General features: G+C 46.3%; 1 long non-coding RNA gene across 1 annotated transcript in view; it reads right to left on the minus strand.

The window, feature by feature from the left end:
* Positions 1-15,325, minus strand: part of LOC146805887 (uncharacterized) — a 280,965-nt gene that overhangs the window by 190,877 nt on the left and 74,763 nt on the right. The window lies entirely within an intron of this gene.

Below are 15,325 nucleotides of genomic sequence, written 5' to 3' on the forward strand. Positions count from 1 at the left end.
TTGTACTCCACTCCTGGTAAGTTCCCCCTGACAGGGCCTACCAACCATACGACCAAGATATGGCACACTGCCACGCAGTCACTGGGCTGGGCAAACAAATTAACTCGGTCTACCCCGCTTTGGGATTCACAAAAACTAGGGTACCTGGGGGACTCCAAGGGATTCGACAAGTGGAACTTGATCGGGATCTCCACAATTGGTGACCTTTGGGAGGCGGGGGGAATAAAATTGTTTAGTGCTCTGCAGACCCAATACACACTTGCCGACACCGAACTATTCCGATACCTCCAGGTCCGCCACGCGCTTCGAACCGCACTGCCACGAGACGTCCCTTTACCTGATAGCACCCCCCTGGAGGATAGACTTCTTGATGGACACCTGCCCGAGCGGGCCATATCTCTGACATACAAAAAACTGATCAACAACATGCATGACCCTCTAACCCTCCTGAGAGAAAGATGGATGGGGGACGGTATAGAACTAGATGATGAAGGGTAGCAGGCAGCGATCTCGTCCCCTAAAACAGTTGCCATATCAGCAAGGCTCCGCCTAGTGCAACTTAAAATACTACACAGAACCTATCTCACTGGGCCGCAACTGGTACACATGGGGAAACAGACTGATGGGTCCTGCAGACGGGGATGCACCCAACCGGGAATTTTTATCCACATCATATGGCACTGTGGGGTAGTTCAGGAGTACTGGTAGAAGATACACTCGATTCTTAGTGAAGTCCTGGAGGTTGAACTCCGGCCTGAGGCTCCCAGGTGTCTCCTTAATATATGGGAACCATCGGACCTCAACGCCTATGCCATACAATGGGTCACGCTTGCCTGCATGATCGCTAAAAGAAATATTGCACAGCACTGGGGGGCCCCACAGGCACCCAGAATCGCAGACTGGAAAAAAGACCTTGATTGGTGCATGCAACGGGAAAAATCTGTTTACATTACGAGGGGTTGCCCCCGGAAGTGGTCTAAGGTATGGACCCCTTGGAACTTGTACCGAGGTGAAATTTGTGCCCCCCCCAGACTGGATGAGCCAGACATCTCCCCTTCCCCGTGACTCCAACGACAAAAGTATACTGTGCCCTGATGACACCTTGTGTATGCAATTACCCATGTTGTACCTGTGTGAACCTATGCCTTGTTACCAAAGTTTTTATAATAAAAAGAGTTAAAAAAATAAATAAATAAGAAATCCAAATGTTTGCACCCTGCCTTTTTTTGCTTGCCCCCCACTTGATGGATCAGTATGAAACTATTCATGAAGGAGCCAAAGTGGAAGGTTTTGTGCAGATCCCTCAGATTCTTTGGATTGCAACAAAGTTATTAAGAAAACAAAAAATGTATTTCCTATAAAAATTTTGACCTAACTAAACCCCCACTGAGTAATAATGTGTGTGTAAATGTGTATATAGATTTGCTTTTCTTTTGTAGTATATTACACTAACCAGTAGGTTTAATATGACCTATATAAGGGAAGAAAATAAAGTGCAATGTGTGACTGTTTTGCCATTTTCTGAGAGGATTCTGTGTTTATAATGTTTATTTTCACACACTGGTGAGGAAGAATTGCTATATGCTTTAATCAGTGATAAGCCTGCATGGGTGAGCTTGTCAGGTGTTCTGATTAACACTGTTATTGCGAAGGTATCTTCTTTTTACCAGCAGTCAAAGAAAAATGAAATGCTATGTGTAAATGTTTTCTTGTTGTTTAGGGACGTTAAATATTTTGCAAATTAATTCAGCACTGTGAATTATGGGAAATAATTCACAGTTAGCTTTGAAACCAGTGCCAAGTACTAAAATTAGCAGGCTTACCTATGTAAATGATATATATGTGTATGTATTTATTTTTACACACATATATACATAGATTTATATTGAAAAAACAACAATTAAAGTGACGTTATAGTTAGGTGTTGGAATGAGACATTAGCTGACACTAAACAGTCACTGGTGCATATTTTGCGATTCTGAATTACTGCAAAAACAACTGAAAGACTCATTTATGGTCACATGCTAATTGAAACCTATGAAGCAACTACATAACAAATAGAATACATCCTTATCTACATGAGTTATCTTTGCATGCTCTCTGACTCACAAAAAAAACTGTGTCCAACAACCCAAACAAAATATTCTTCCTTATGCACCCCTGTGCCACAAAATGAAAATGTGATCTAGCAGTGAGTTACACAAATTACTATTTGGAGGACTTGATAATTGTCCACGAGGAAAACAATCATCTACATTTTTGGCTTTGATTCACTTTGGGCTTCATATGTAGGACAATCCTACTAAAAGTAGCAAGGAAACCTAAAACGAAACTAGACTGCATATGTAAAGTTTCAGAATTGCTACATGAATAATTCAAATAAACCAATATACTAATACGTAACAAATGCAATAAATAAAAAACAGAAATCATAATAAATATGATTGCCACTCTGTAGCTATAGTCCATAATCCCAGAGATAGAAATTCCTTGGATTTTAGCTCTTTAATAACTTTTCACCCATTTGACAATTCACCACTTAACTTTCCAGACCTATCACATTTTCTACATTTTGAGATGATGTACATGATTTGTGGTGAATCGTTAAGGGGGTGCAAAGATAAAAGGGGGGGTCCCCAAAAGCATTTTCCTCCCCCAATGCATTTTCCATACACTATTGTATTTGATGTAGTATGAAAACGGCGGAACGGATTTACAAGAAATTAGGCAGGATTATGCCTTATGGTTCATAGATGATCCTCTTTTGATACTGCAGTTACATAGTGTAAGTGTTTTTTAAGTTATAAGGCATTTAAACTTATTGATATCTGTCACTCCAGTACTTTCTTGGAATTTCACAAACTTTCATGGCACTTTCACAGTACATGGCCATAAACTTATTAAAATATATGTAAACAAATATAAACAAATGTCCCTACCTATTCCCACTCAAATAAAGTAGGAATAGGTAGGAACATGCTACTTGCCTATATCTAAGGCCCTAACACTGAACACAACCAAAGTGTACTTAAAACAATTTGGCTGCCTATTCTTTCTCTAAAAACAGCCATTACCTAATTTTATACTGGCTTGTCATCACCATGTACCACCGTATACTGCAAAGTTACTGCTGTATACCCTGGCGCAAAATATAACTGGCCTAGATGCATTATTGCATTGTGGTACCCTTGGCAACACAATACTTAAGTCAGATTTACAAAGTAAATCAAGGTCACCGTGCATGGCCCTGCGTTGATTGGTAAATCTCTAGAAAAGCTACTCTGCTTCCATAATCTACATTGGTGCTAAATGTCTCATCCATCCATATGCCATGCCACTGTACGCCACTCTACTATACGCTATTCTACTCTACGCAAATCTACTACACGCTATTCCACTCTTCTCCACTGTACGAGACTCCACTGTACACCAATCCACTCTACACAATTACACTGTACGCAACTCTACTGTATGCCACTACACTCTAAGCTCTTACACTGTACGCATCTTCACTCTATGCCACTCCAGTCTACGCCACTTTACTGGACGCTACTCGACTATACACAATTCCACTCTACGACATTCCACAATATGCTATTCTACTGCATGACACTCCACTCTATAACACTCCACTCGACGCTATTCCACTGTATGCCACTCAACTCTACACCACTCCAGTGTATGGCACTCCACTCTATGCAACTTAATTTTACGTTATTCTATTGGACGCCTTCCAATGTACGCCACTCCACTGTATGCTATTACATGCTACCCCACTCCACTGTACACCAGTATAGTCAGCACCACTCAACTGTATGCTACTCCACCATACACTATTACACTTTACACCACTTCACTGTGTAGCACTCCACTCTACGCTGTTACACTGTACACAACTCCAGTTAATGCCAGTGCTCTCTACGCTATTATACTGTAGGCAAATTCACTCAATGCCACTTCAGTGTATGCCACTCCACTGTATGCCACTCTGATATACACTATTCCAGTACATGCCATTCCACTCAACGGCACTCCACTCTATGGTATTCCACTGTTTGTCACTCCACTGTAATTTATTTCACTGTATGCCACTCCACTTTATGCTACTCCACTCTATTCTACGCTATTCCATTGGACGCCACTCTGTATGCTATTACACTCTGCCCTACTCCAGTGTATGCCACTCCAGTCTACACCACTTCACTGTGAGCCACTGTGCTGTATGCTACTCCAATCTACGCCACTCTATGCTATTCCACAGTCGGTCACTCTACTCTACAACACTTCACTGTATGCTATTCCACTGCATGCCACTCAACTGTACACTACTCTACTCTACACCACTCCACTCCACACCTCTCCACTCTACGCTATTCTACACTATGCCAGGCCATTGCACTCCACTCTACGCTATTCCACTGTACACAACTTCAATCTTTGCCACTCTACTGTATGGTATTCCACTCTACCTGATTCTACTGTATGCTATCACACTCTACCCCACCCACAGTACACCACTCCAGTCAACACCACTTCCCTGTATGCCACTCCAATGTACGCTTCCACACTATACTCTGACACTGTATGCCACTCCAGCGTACACTACTCCATTGTGCACCTCTCCAGTGTACGCTACTCCACTATATGCTATTCAATTTTACACCACTCCACTCTACGCTATTCCACTGTATGGCACTTCACTGTATGCTACTCCACTCTATGCCAATCCAGTGTACTCTGCTCACTATATATAACTCCACTCTACAAAACTCTACTACGCTCTATGCCACTCTACTAGACTCTACGCCACTCTATCCCCATATACTCCACCCTCCAAATTTGTACTCAACTCGATTACCATACACTCTATTTGTACAACACTCCACAACATTCCAACACTATACTACACAGCACTCCACTTTACTGCCTGAGACACCACTCCAATGTATACGTTTCCTCGCCTCTACACTACACCACTTCAATGTACCACTCTACACTACTCCACTGGAACCCACTCCATGCTATGCCACCCCACTGTACATTACTCCACTCTGCGCTATTTCACCCTATGCTACACCGCACTTCTACACTCCACTGTACAGTATTCCACTGTATGATACTCCACTTTATGATAATCCACTCTACGCCACTACAGCGTATTCCACTTTACTCTACTGCACAGTTTTTCAAACTCTGGGGGCACAACACCATATCGGGGGGGGGGGGGGGGACTGCGCACTCCACCCTATTGTTTCCCACTTTCCTAAATTACATAAGTATGGGCATGTCAATTCTTGAGAAATTGTAGAATGCACACCCAATTGCCTGTGTTATAAACTTTTTTGATGCTCAAAGGCCTTGTAATTGTCGCGTGCCACCTTGGAATTTCAGAAGAATGGACATATACCTCTTTCCGTCCAAACGGTTAGTTTGCACCCCTATGTTAAAATTGTGATGAAAATGAATATTTGTGAGAGAAAAAGTTAAAGGAAAATACAAAACTGGAGATTCACTACTCTTATGTAATTGGACGCATTGAGCACATCAGCTGTCTTTCCCTGCAGTTTCAATTATGCAACGATTTCATAAAGATAGTGTGGACATTTACTGAGTTGGCAACATTCAGACACATTGTACATGGACGAATTTATCATTAGTTTGAATTTTAAAGCAATTTTTTTCTGTGTCAATGATTATGTTTTTTAAACAAAACATTTGGTGAGGAAAAATGTTTGCATGTTTCACTGTTTTTATTTTCTATGAGTTTGAGAAGGGGCATGTAATGAGGTATCCTTTTTTTATTTTAAGTTTCATGGTTTTTTGTCACGTTGTATGATTCAAATAGTCTGGAGACGATCCCAGTCATTTAATCGTACATTAGTACTTCTGTGTTTGGCAAGTAGGGGCGTGAATAAGGTTCAAGGCATATTGCACATTTAAGTTGTGAGTTAGAAACATGTTGTTGTAATGATGTTGTTCCCGTTGAACACAGAGATGTATCAGCATGTTTTTGTTTTTAATGTCGGGTGATGGTTCACTGACAACGAGCATGTCGAGTAGCATCAAGATGAGGTCAAAGGTTTTAGTCTATCATGAAATGATGTGCGTCTACGCTTCAGTTGTTTTTTTCACCATTTTCATTTCATTTTTTTCATTTAATATGTTCCATTCACTTTTTTCTCATCTACTTTCTGATGGATGCATGTTAACAAAGGATAGATTACACCCCTAGAGGTGTGCATTACATAAAAAATTCATAGGTGTTTGGGAAGGGCATTTGGATGGATATGTGTTTTATTTAATTGTAATTACCCCTGAAGATGGTGGTCAATTATGTAATGTACCAGATCCCGAAAGTTCTGTCAGGTGGTGGGGGGGGGGGGGGGGGTTGGGGGGTTGGGGGGGGGGAGGGAGGGCAACATCTAAAAAAATTTAGCTGGGTGGGCTCAACTTAAAAAAGTTTGAAGACCTCTGCTCTACTGTATGACATTCTCCTCCACTTTATATAACTCCACTCTATAAAAGTCTACTACACTTTATGGTGCTTTACGACATTCTACTCCATTATATCCCCATACACTCCACTGTCCAACTGTATACTCATATCTATGCTTGTACACTCCATTGTACAACATTCTATTCCACTATACAACACTTTTCCATACTTTATGACACAGCTCTCCACTCTACTGTACAAGACCCCACTATAATTTATAACAGTTTACTACCTATGCTACGCTCTCCACTCCATGCCCCTCTACTCTACGACATGCCAATACACTCTACTGCACACTATGTTACACATGTACACTTGACCCTACTCCACTGTACAAGGCTTTACCTCACTCTACACTACTATACAGCAATCCAATCTATGCTACTATACAACAATCCACTCTACGAAGCTCCACTGTTGTACTCTATGCAACTCCACTATACAACACTCAACTACACTGTGTGCCACTCTCTGACACTTTACTCCTGTCTATACCCCTACACACCACTGTAAAACACTGCACCATACTGTGTTTCACTGCACAACACTCTACTCCACTCTACAATACTTTAGTCCACTATACAACACTGTACGTAACTCTTTGGATGTCACTGCACACTGCACCCTACATTGATCTGTATTACTCTATGAAACAGTACTCCACTGTACGCCTTTGTACTCTACAACATTGTAGGCCAACCCACTCTACCACACTCTAAAACAATGTAATTTACTGTAATGTATCCACTCTACTCTACCAAACCCAACTAGACAGTTTACCACTCTACTCTCCTGTAGTCTACATCACTTTCCAATACTGTACGACACACCACTACTCTTTACCGTACAACACGGTGCTCCAATTTATAACACTTTACTTGACTGTATGCTATGCCACTCCATGCTACTGCATTCCACTAGAGTCTACCACACGCCACTCTACTCTATGATACTTTTTTTTTTTGTTTATTTATGCTTTTCCGTTTTCCATACAAAAAAAAACCCAGCAGCAAACAATATACAATCTCTCAAAATTCGGCATTGGCATAGTATGCACTTGACATTCACATATATTACGTAACTCATAGTGCGGCATGGTACATCAACCAGGGCATGCGGAACCACAGACATAACAGTCACATAAAATACAGTGCAGGGTGAACATATGCAAGCGAGCAGATGACCAGCTTTTGGGCCTCAAATATCAGCAATTTTCAACAGATAGGACGTGAGCGGTCACCAGATATCCCGCGGCTTGGGCTTGGCGGGTAGCTCCTCTGCATAACATGTGAACTGATCCTGGCAATAGGTCAGATCCTGCAACCATAGCTTAGTGGTGGGTACTGCCCTACTTCCCCAGAACAGGGAGATCCTACGCTTAGCCAATAGAAACGCTATGGAGACAAATTTCTTGTTGGATGGTTTCACCTTAGCACCAATCCCCAGCACACACACTTTTGGACCCTATTCTACCGCTTCATCAACCATTAGACCAAGAACTCTCGTAATTGAGCTCCAGTATTCATTGATTTTGGGACATGCCCACGCTAGATGATAAAAGTCAGCCCCCGGGGTTCCACAACGCTTACATGTGTCCGCCGGCTGCAGCCCGTATCGATGAAGCTGCGCCGGCGTGTAATAGAGCTGATGCAAGTATTTATAGTGTACTAATTGCAGATTACCATTGGCTGTCAGTTGACCTGTTAGACGGCAGCTATCCAACCAGTCATTCTCAGAGAGGGGCTCCGGCAGTACAGCATTCCACCTGGCCAGCGCGGCTGACTCTCCCAGTGGCACATCCTTCTGTGATGTGTTATAAAGCCGGGTAACTAATTTGGCTCTAGACGTAGTAGTGTATAGCAATTGCAGTGCCTCCAGAGTCGGAGGCTCCGTAGGGAAAGTGGGGTAAAGGGCCCGCATCGTAGAGCGCAATCTAGTGTAGGCAAAGAGGTGCATAGTGGAAACGTTGCCTCGGGCACTTATGTGATCCGAAGTGATGAACCGGCCAATCGGGAACACATCCGCCATTGTGGCCAACTCCATGTCTTTAAGAGTTTGCCGGATGCCAGCCTCACTAGTGACCGAAAGGTCTGAGTGGTGGAGGAGCGGCATTCCGGGTGCATATAACGGCAATTTATGCGCTCGCTGACCCAGTTTGCGCCAGGCCCTAGCCGTAGTTTGCACAGTATCAACTTCCCCCTTTTCAAATACCGTATAGTGATTCACTATCATCGCTTTAAGCGGAATAGGGCTCACAGCACAGGCCTCTACTGCCACATGCGGAATATAAGCTGGATCTTGTTGCCAATAATAGGCATAGTGCGCTTGTGCACAAAGGTAGTATAGGTGAAAGTCAGGCCCTGAGAAGCCACCTTGATCATATGGGAGGGTTAGAATTTCCCACCCAAGACGAGGCTTTTTACCTCCCCAGGCTAGCGTGAACAAGAGGGAGCGAAACCTGTCAAAAAAGTGTTGCGTCAGGTGCACCGGGATGTTCAAAAAAAGATGCAGAAAGCGCGGGAGAACCACCATTTTTATCAGCTCTATCCGATCCGCGAACGATAGCGGCAACTTAATCCACCTGTTTACCTGCCCCTCAAGCCGTGTGATGGCAGTGCCGAAGTTAGGCTGTATGACGGCTTGGGGGTCCCAACACAGCCAAATTCCTTAATATTTTACTGCATCCGAGCATCACGTTAGGGGATAGTCTACGTCAAATTGCCGCGTACTCTCCGTGAGTGGCAATATGGTCGACTTGGACCAGTTGATGCCCAGGCCTGAGAATCGTTCGAACCGAACATATTCCCGGATAAGCTGCACAAGAAACCTCGCCGGTTCCCGGACATACAACACCATGTCGTCCGCATACATGGAGACTGCAAGCGGACACTGCAAAAACCGCAAAGCCGTCTGGGCATGATGCTGATGTAAGATACAAGCCAGGGGCTCTAATACCAGAGCAAATGACAGCGGCGATAATGGGCATCCCTGCTGTGTACCCCGCTGGATAGGGATTGCTTCCGAGAGCTGCCGAGTAATCCTAACCCGGGCCACCGGATTGGTATATAATAATTTAATCCAATTCGTGAAAGCAAATGGAACCCCCATGCGATGCAGGACCGTGATCATATACAACCAGGATATCGAATCGAACGCTTTCACAGCGTCTAGGAAGACTGCTACCCCTGGCAGTTTGGGCTCCAGAACATGCATAACTGAAAAATCGTACGCAAATTGTGCGACGTGGATCGAGTGGGGACAAATCCCGACTGATCCGGAAGGACCATAACAGGAAGGAGTAATTGCAGTCGAGTGGCTAACACTTTTGCTAAAATTTTAACATCCGTGTTGATAAGAAATAAGGGACTGTAAGACTTGCAGCTGTCTGGGGCCTTCTCCGGCTTTAAGAGTGCAACCATTAGTGCCTCACGCATGGTGGGCGGCAAGCACTGCGCTTCATATGCCTCGTCATATAATTGCAGGAGACATGGGGCCAACTGGTCTACATATTCTTTATAGAACTCGGCCGGTAATCCGTCAGTGCCTGCAGCTTTTCCATTTGGCAAAGCTGCTATAGCATCACGCACTTCATCCAATGTAAGCGGGTGCATTAGGAAATCTTGCTGCCTACGTGACAGCCATAGCAAAGCAATATCCTCAAGATAGTGCTCGAGCTCGGCCGCATCAGCTGTGGGCTTATGGGCATATATCCCGGCATAATAGTCTGTAAAGGCATGTAGAATATTCGGCGTATCATAGTGCGTGCCCGCATCAGTGGTGATTGCTTGAATCATGTGTGCCCTATTCTGGGGTTCCAGTATACGGCTAGCCAACACCCGGCCCGGCCGGCCCCCCTCCCCATAATAGCGTGCCTTGCACCGATGTGACATATGGTTTATTTCTTGGTCAGCTATTGCATTGTGCTCCACTATTTTTCCCTTAATGAGCGCCTGGGGTCCGCTCGGTCATCATATTTGCGTTATAAATCACCGAGTTCCTTTTCCAGCATAGTCATGGAGCGACGTAATGACTTTAATACCCGGCCTGAAGACTAATACATTTACCCTGTATAGTTACTTTAAAAGCTTCCCACAACAGTGCCATAGTCTGAACGGACCCTGTATTGAATGCGAAATAATCAGAAAATAGCCTCCCGTATCCCCTCCTTAAAAACCTGATCTAGTAACGAGGACGATTGTAAGCGCCACTGAAAGGGAGGAGGAACGTGAGATGGCAAAGTTATGTCCAAAGCTACTGGCGAGTGAACCGATAGCGTCCGAGGCAGATGCCTCACCATCGTGGCCCATGTGCAGACTTCTGGCGTACCTAGCCAGTAGTCTAAGCTGGACCAAGACTGTCGCGCATATGAGTGACATGTACCCTCTCTATTGTGCGGGTGCCTGAAGCGCCAGATATCCGTAAGATTCAGTGACCGCATCCCACCCTGCACAGCCCTAGCAGCTTGTCGAGGGGGGCAGAGCTGTCGCAGACATCCGATCCAATGCAGGATCTTAAACTGCATTAAGGTCACCCCCACAGATAACCGCCGCAGGCGGTAGATGGCAGAGTTTACACCATATTTTATCTAAAAAGGCGGGATCGTCCACATTGGGACCATACAAAATCACAATGGTCAGTTTCGTGTTATACAGCAGACCTTGCACTATTATAAAGCATCCTTCGACATCCTCATCCACATGTGTTGGCACAAACGGAACACCCCTTTTGACAAGGATCATAACTCCCCGCGCACATGAAAAGTATGAGGCAGCCAGTCGCACCCCCGCCCATCTACTGGCAGTCTGTGAGACATTCTGTTTAGTAAGATGCGTCTCTTGAAACAGGGCAATGTGGATATGATGCCGGTCTAAAGAAGACAACACCTGTCTCACTTTCTTGGCATTATTAAGACCCCGCACATTCCAGCTAATCCAGGAAATATTAGACTGTTGCATATCCGTCATGCCCGCACCCTTAAGTCACAGAGCTCATCACACAATCTAGAAAGCATGAGTTACACCAAACCGTGCTCGCTATACCAGACCAGCCAATGCCAATACAATACGATATTGAACCCCAACCGCCCCTCCCACCCACAGCAGCAAGAAACACATACTGCAAGCAAACCCCCCCCCCCGTGAACTTAACATAAACAAAACAATCTTTCTCTCACAACCCACATTGAGCAAGAAATGGAGAAAAACAGCGCCCCCGTAAGGTCGCCCAAAGAAACCCCATCAACAAACAAAACCTTTTGGGGTATTCCCATATAGTGGGTCGCTAGTAGCCCTTCGGCCCCCCGCATAGACAGGATGGGCCAAGATAGGTAGCGTCAGGCTAACCAATACATGACGTCCCATCAAATGTCAGTGGCTGATAACCCCAACCAATCAATGAAACAGCAACTGGTGTTGCATACTCCCCCGAGCCTGAACTTCTGCTGACATAACGCCGATCCATGAACAGACCCCATCTAACAGAAGACAATATCCTATGGATGCCTATATTAATGCAGGTGCTATCCCAAAAGCAGAGACCAATCAAACACTTTGCACATAAAAGACTGTCATCATAGGACTAGCAGTATAGTTATAAGGAACTCCAACAAAGCCGCACAGGCTCAGTCTTCTGGATCAGAGTTCCCACCCTTCCCACGTGGCATCTCCTGACGTTCAAGTCGCCGGATATATTGAAGAGCATCTTTCGGCGTCATGAAAATACGTACCTTCCCATTGTGTTGGACAGGTAAACGAGCAGGGTAGAGCATAGCATACTGAATCTGGAGGGTTTGCAGCTTTTTCTTGACCGTTTGAAATTCTCGGCGAGCTTGCTGTACTGTGACCGTGAAATCAGGGAACAGCTCTATCTTCATCCCTTGGTACTCCAGCCATCCCTTTTTCCTAGCCAGCCGGAGCGCAGTGTCCCCGTCCCTATAATTCAATAGTCTGGCAATTATAGGGCGCGGAGGAGCGCCCGGGACCGGCCGAGCAGCCAGAGAGCGGTGGGCTCGCTCGACTATGAGCAACTTTGAGAAGTGCTCCGCCCCCAGCAATGTGGTAAGCACCGTTTCGACATACGATTCCATGGGGCCACTGTTGGTGGTCTCCGCAACCCCAGTTATGCGAAGATTATTCCTGCGGGAGCGGGCTTCAATGTCCTCATTCTTTGCCCTGATTACCTCCAGTATTTTTTCCATGCTAGCACACGTCGCACTAACCGCCTCCACGCGATCTTCCGCTGTTGAAATGAGCTGCTCCGCCTCTGCGATCTGCGAGTCGTGTTTCGTAATCTTCGAGGCCATGGTATCCATACGCATGTTAATGTGGTCGATCTTGGCGTCAATAGTGTGCAGACTTTGTTGCATACTGAGCATCATACGCTCCAGCTTCGTAGCTGCATCCGCCTCCAGGTCAGGTTCCGTGTCCGAGGCGATGGGTGTTGTGGCTTTAGTGTGCTTCTTAGCCTCAAACTGCAATTTGGTTTGCTGATTGTCAGATTTGCCCATTCTGACAGACTGCTAGCTATCAATCTCACGAGCTGGGGCGCTACCTGAAGTGTCGGAGAACAATGAACCAGCTCGCCCCAGGACGTGACCAGCTCAATCCAAGTAGAAACAGTCCAGCTCTCGACAGCCACAGTGCTGCAGAGATTAAACCAGTGGCAGGTTACAGAAGCCGGCCTCAAGCACAAAATGCCCCCAGACCGACAGGACCAAGTCCCCAGCGCCGCAAGACAGAGGTAGGGCAAAGCACACTGCGCAGCAGATCATCGTTCACGAAAGGCCACCACTATGTAGAAGCAACAAGGCAGGCGTAGTCCTGTTCAGGGAAACCAGGGAAGCGAGCCGCTCTCCGCGCCAGTAGGAGTCGCAGCCACAGCTTAGGAGTTAGATTGCCACTTGTAGATTGCAAACCATGGCCCGGTATAGTACATGCAGGGCAAGCAGGCTTTCAACCAGTCAGCACAGAGTCGCCCCCCGACAACTCCAAATACGCCAGCAGCGACTATCAGCGCCTTACCGCATACGCTGCAGTTGAGGGTCTGTACGCAGTGCCAGAACCCCACACATCACTCAGTGGGCACCAATATATCCGTAGGAGATGGAGATAACTTCATGACAAAACCCTCAGTATTGATGGCAGGCAGGCGGTGTACACTATGTACTGTAGGATGGCCAGGGCTAACAGTTCCCAAACAATGGAGTAATCCTCAGAGGCGTCCAGCGAGTGCCGCTGCCAACTGTCACCAGGCACTGCGGGAGTCTGTATGCTACCAATAATATGCAGGAGCTAGTTCCAAGTTCACACGGCGCACTCTCAGGCGCGAGGCAGCTGCAGAAGCGGGCCGCAGCAAAGATGGAGCCGCCACCTCAGCCGCGCGGGGCCCAGATCGCGTGCAAGAGGAGTACCTGGCTGCCAGCCAGATAACGGCCGCCACGCTGAAAACCCAGACGCGGCCTCAGCCAGCGCCCAAGCCAGCACGGACCAGCCGCCAAAGACAGACCCACGGGGGACCCAAGAGCTCACCAGAATGTCTTTCAGGGCCCCCGCACTGCCCCACGCTTCTCGCCGCGTTGCCTCATCTCCAGCTCTGGCCCGCCACCCGCAAGCCCCTGGAGTGAAGCCCCGCCCTTCAGCCGCAGTCCAAGGCGGAGGCCGGCTGGCAGATGGCGTCCCTTCGCCCCACCGTCCTCCGAATCCGTGAGGCAGCAGCCGGCGACACCAACAGCGGGGCCAGCCTAAATGTTCACACCAAGCACCAGGGGCCAGTCAGGCGTCCCATACAGCAACGACCCTCCGCAGAGCCTCAGCAGCCGCTCTGTTGCGCCGGCCAGGGACAAGACTATCAGCCCATGCTCTGGGGGACCGCCATTTTACCGCAGGTGAGGCCCGGCAAGACGATGCGAGACGCTGGCAAGCAGAAGCAATCAGGGCCCCCAGGAAAGCTACCAATGTGTTCCTCAGCGTTATGCAGCCAGTTACTGTCCCAGTTCAGCCATGGATGGCGCCAGGTAACGTGGATATTAGACGGATTGTTATCTCGGCCAGCAGAGCTGCACTAGAGTACGGCCATTTTGCTCCAGGCTCGCTAGCGCCCCCACTCTATGATACTTTACTCCTTTCTGCCCCACTCCAGTGTACTCCCCTACACTATACGGCACTCTACTACACTTTATACCACTCTGCGTCACTGTACCATACACTGCTCTACACCGCTCCACTGTCCCATTCTCTGCTCCACAGTATGCAACTCCACTCTACAACACTGTACTACACTGTATGCCCATCCTCTCTAAGCCACTGTACTAAACTGTATGACACTAGACGACACACCACTCAACTTCTCTCTATGATACGCCAATCCAGTATATGACATGGCACTTCACTCTACAACACTCTCCTCCACTATACTTTGACACTCCACTTGACGATAGTCCACTCTACTTCACCCTACTCCACTCTAAAACACTCTACTTTAACACCCTAGTCCTCTGAACAATTCGCTGCTCCAGTCTACGATACTTGACTCCACTATATAAGACACCATGCCCCTACACTATATAACACTTTACACTGTATGATACATCATTACACTCTACCCTTCTCCACTCTACTCCAATTTACAGTACTCCACTCTATGACAATAGACTTTACAACACTCTCCTGCACTCGACTATACTGTACGACACTCCACATAGCACTCCACTCACCACACTGGACTCCACGATTTGAAACACATTTTTTAAACAATTGAAATTCAATAAAAAAAAAACAAAGGTTAAAGCTTAGTTATAATTAGGAAAACTTTCTTTCCCTATACAAACTAAGC

The sequence above is a fragment of the Triturus cristatus genome, chromosome 8 (genome assembly GCF_964204655.1).
Source record: "Triturus cristatus chromosome 8, aTriCri1.1, whole genome shotgun sequence".
In the NCBI taxonomy this organism is placed as follows: domain Eukaryota; kingdom Metazoa; phylum Chordata; class Amphibia; order Caudata; family Salamandridae; genus Triturus; species Triturus cristatus.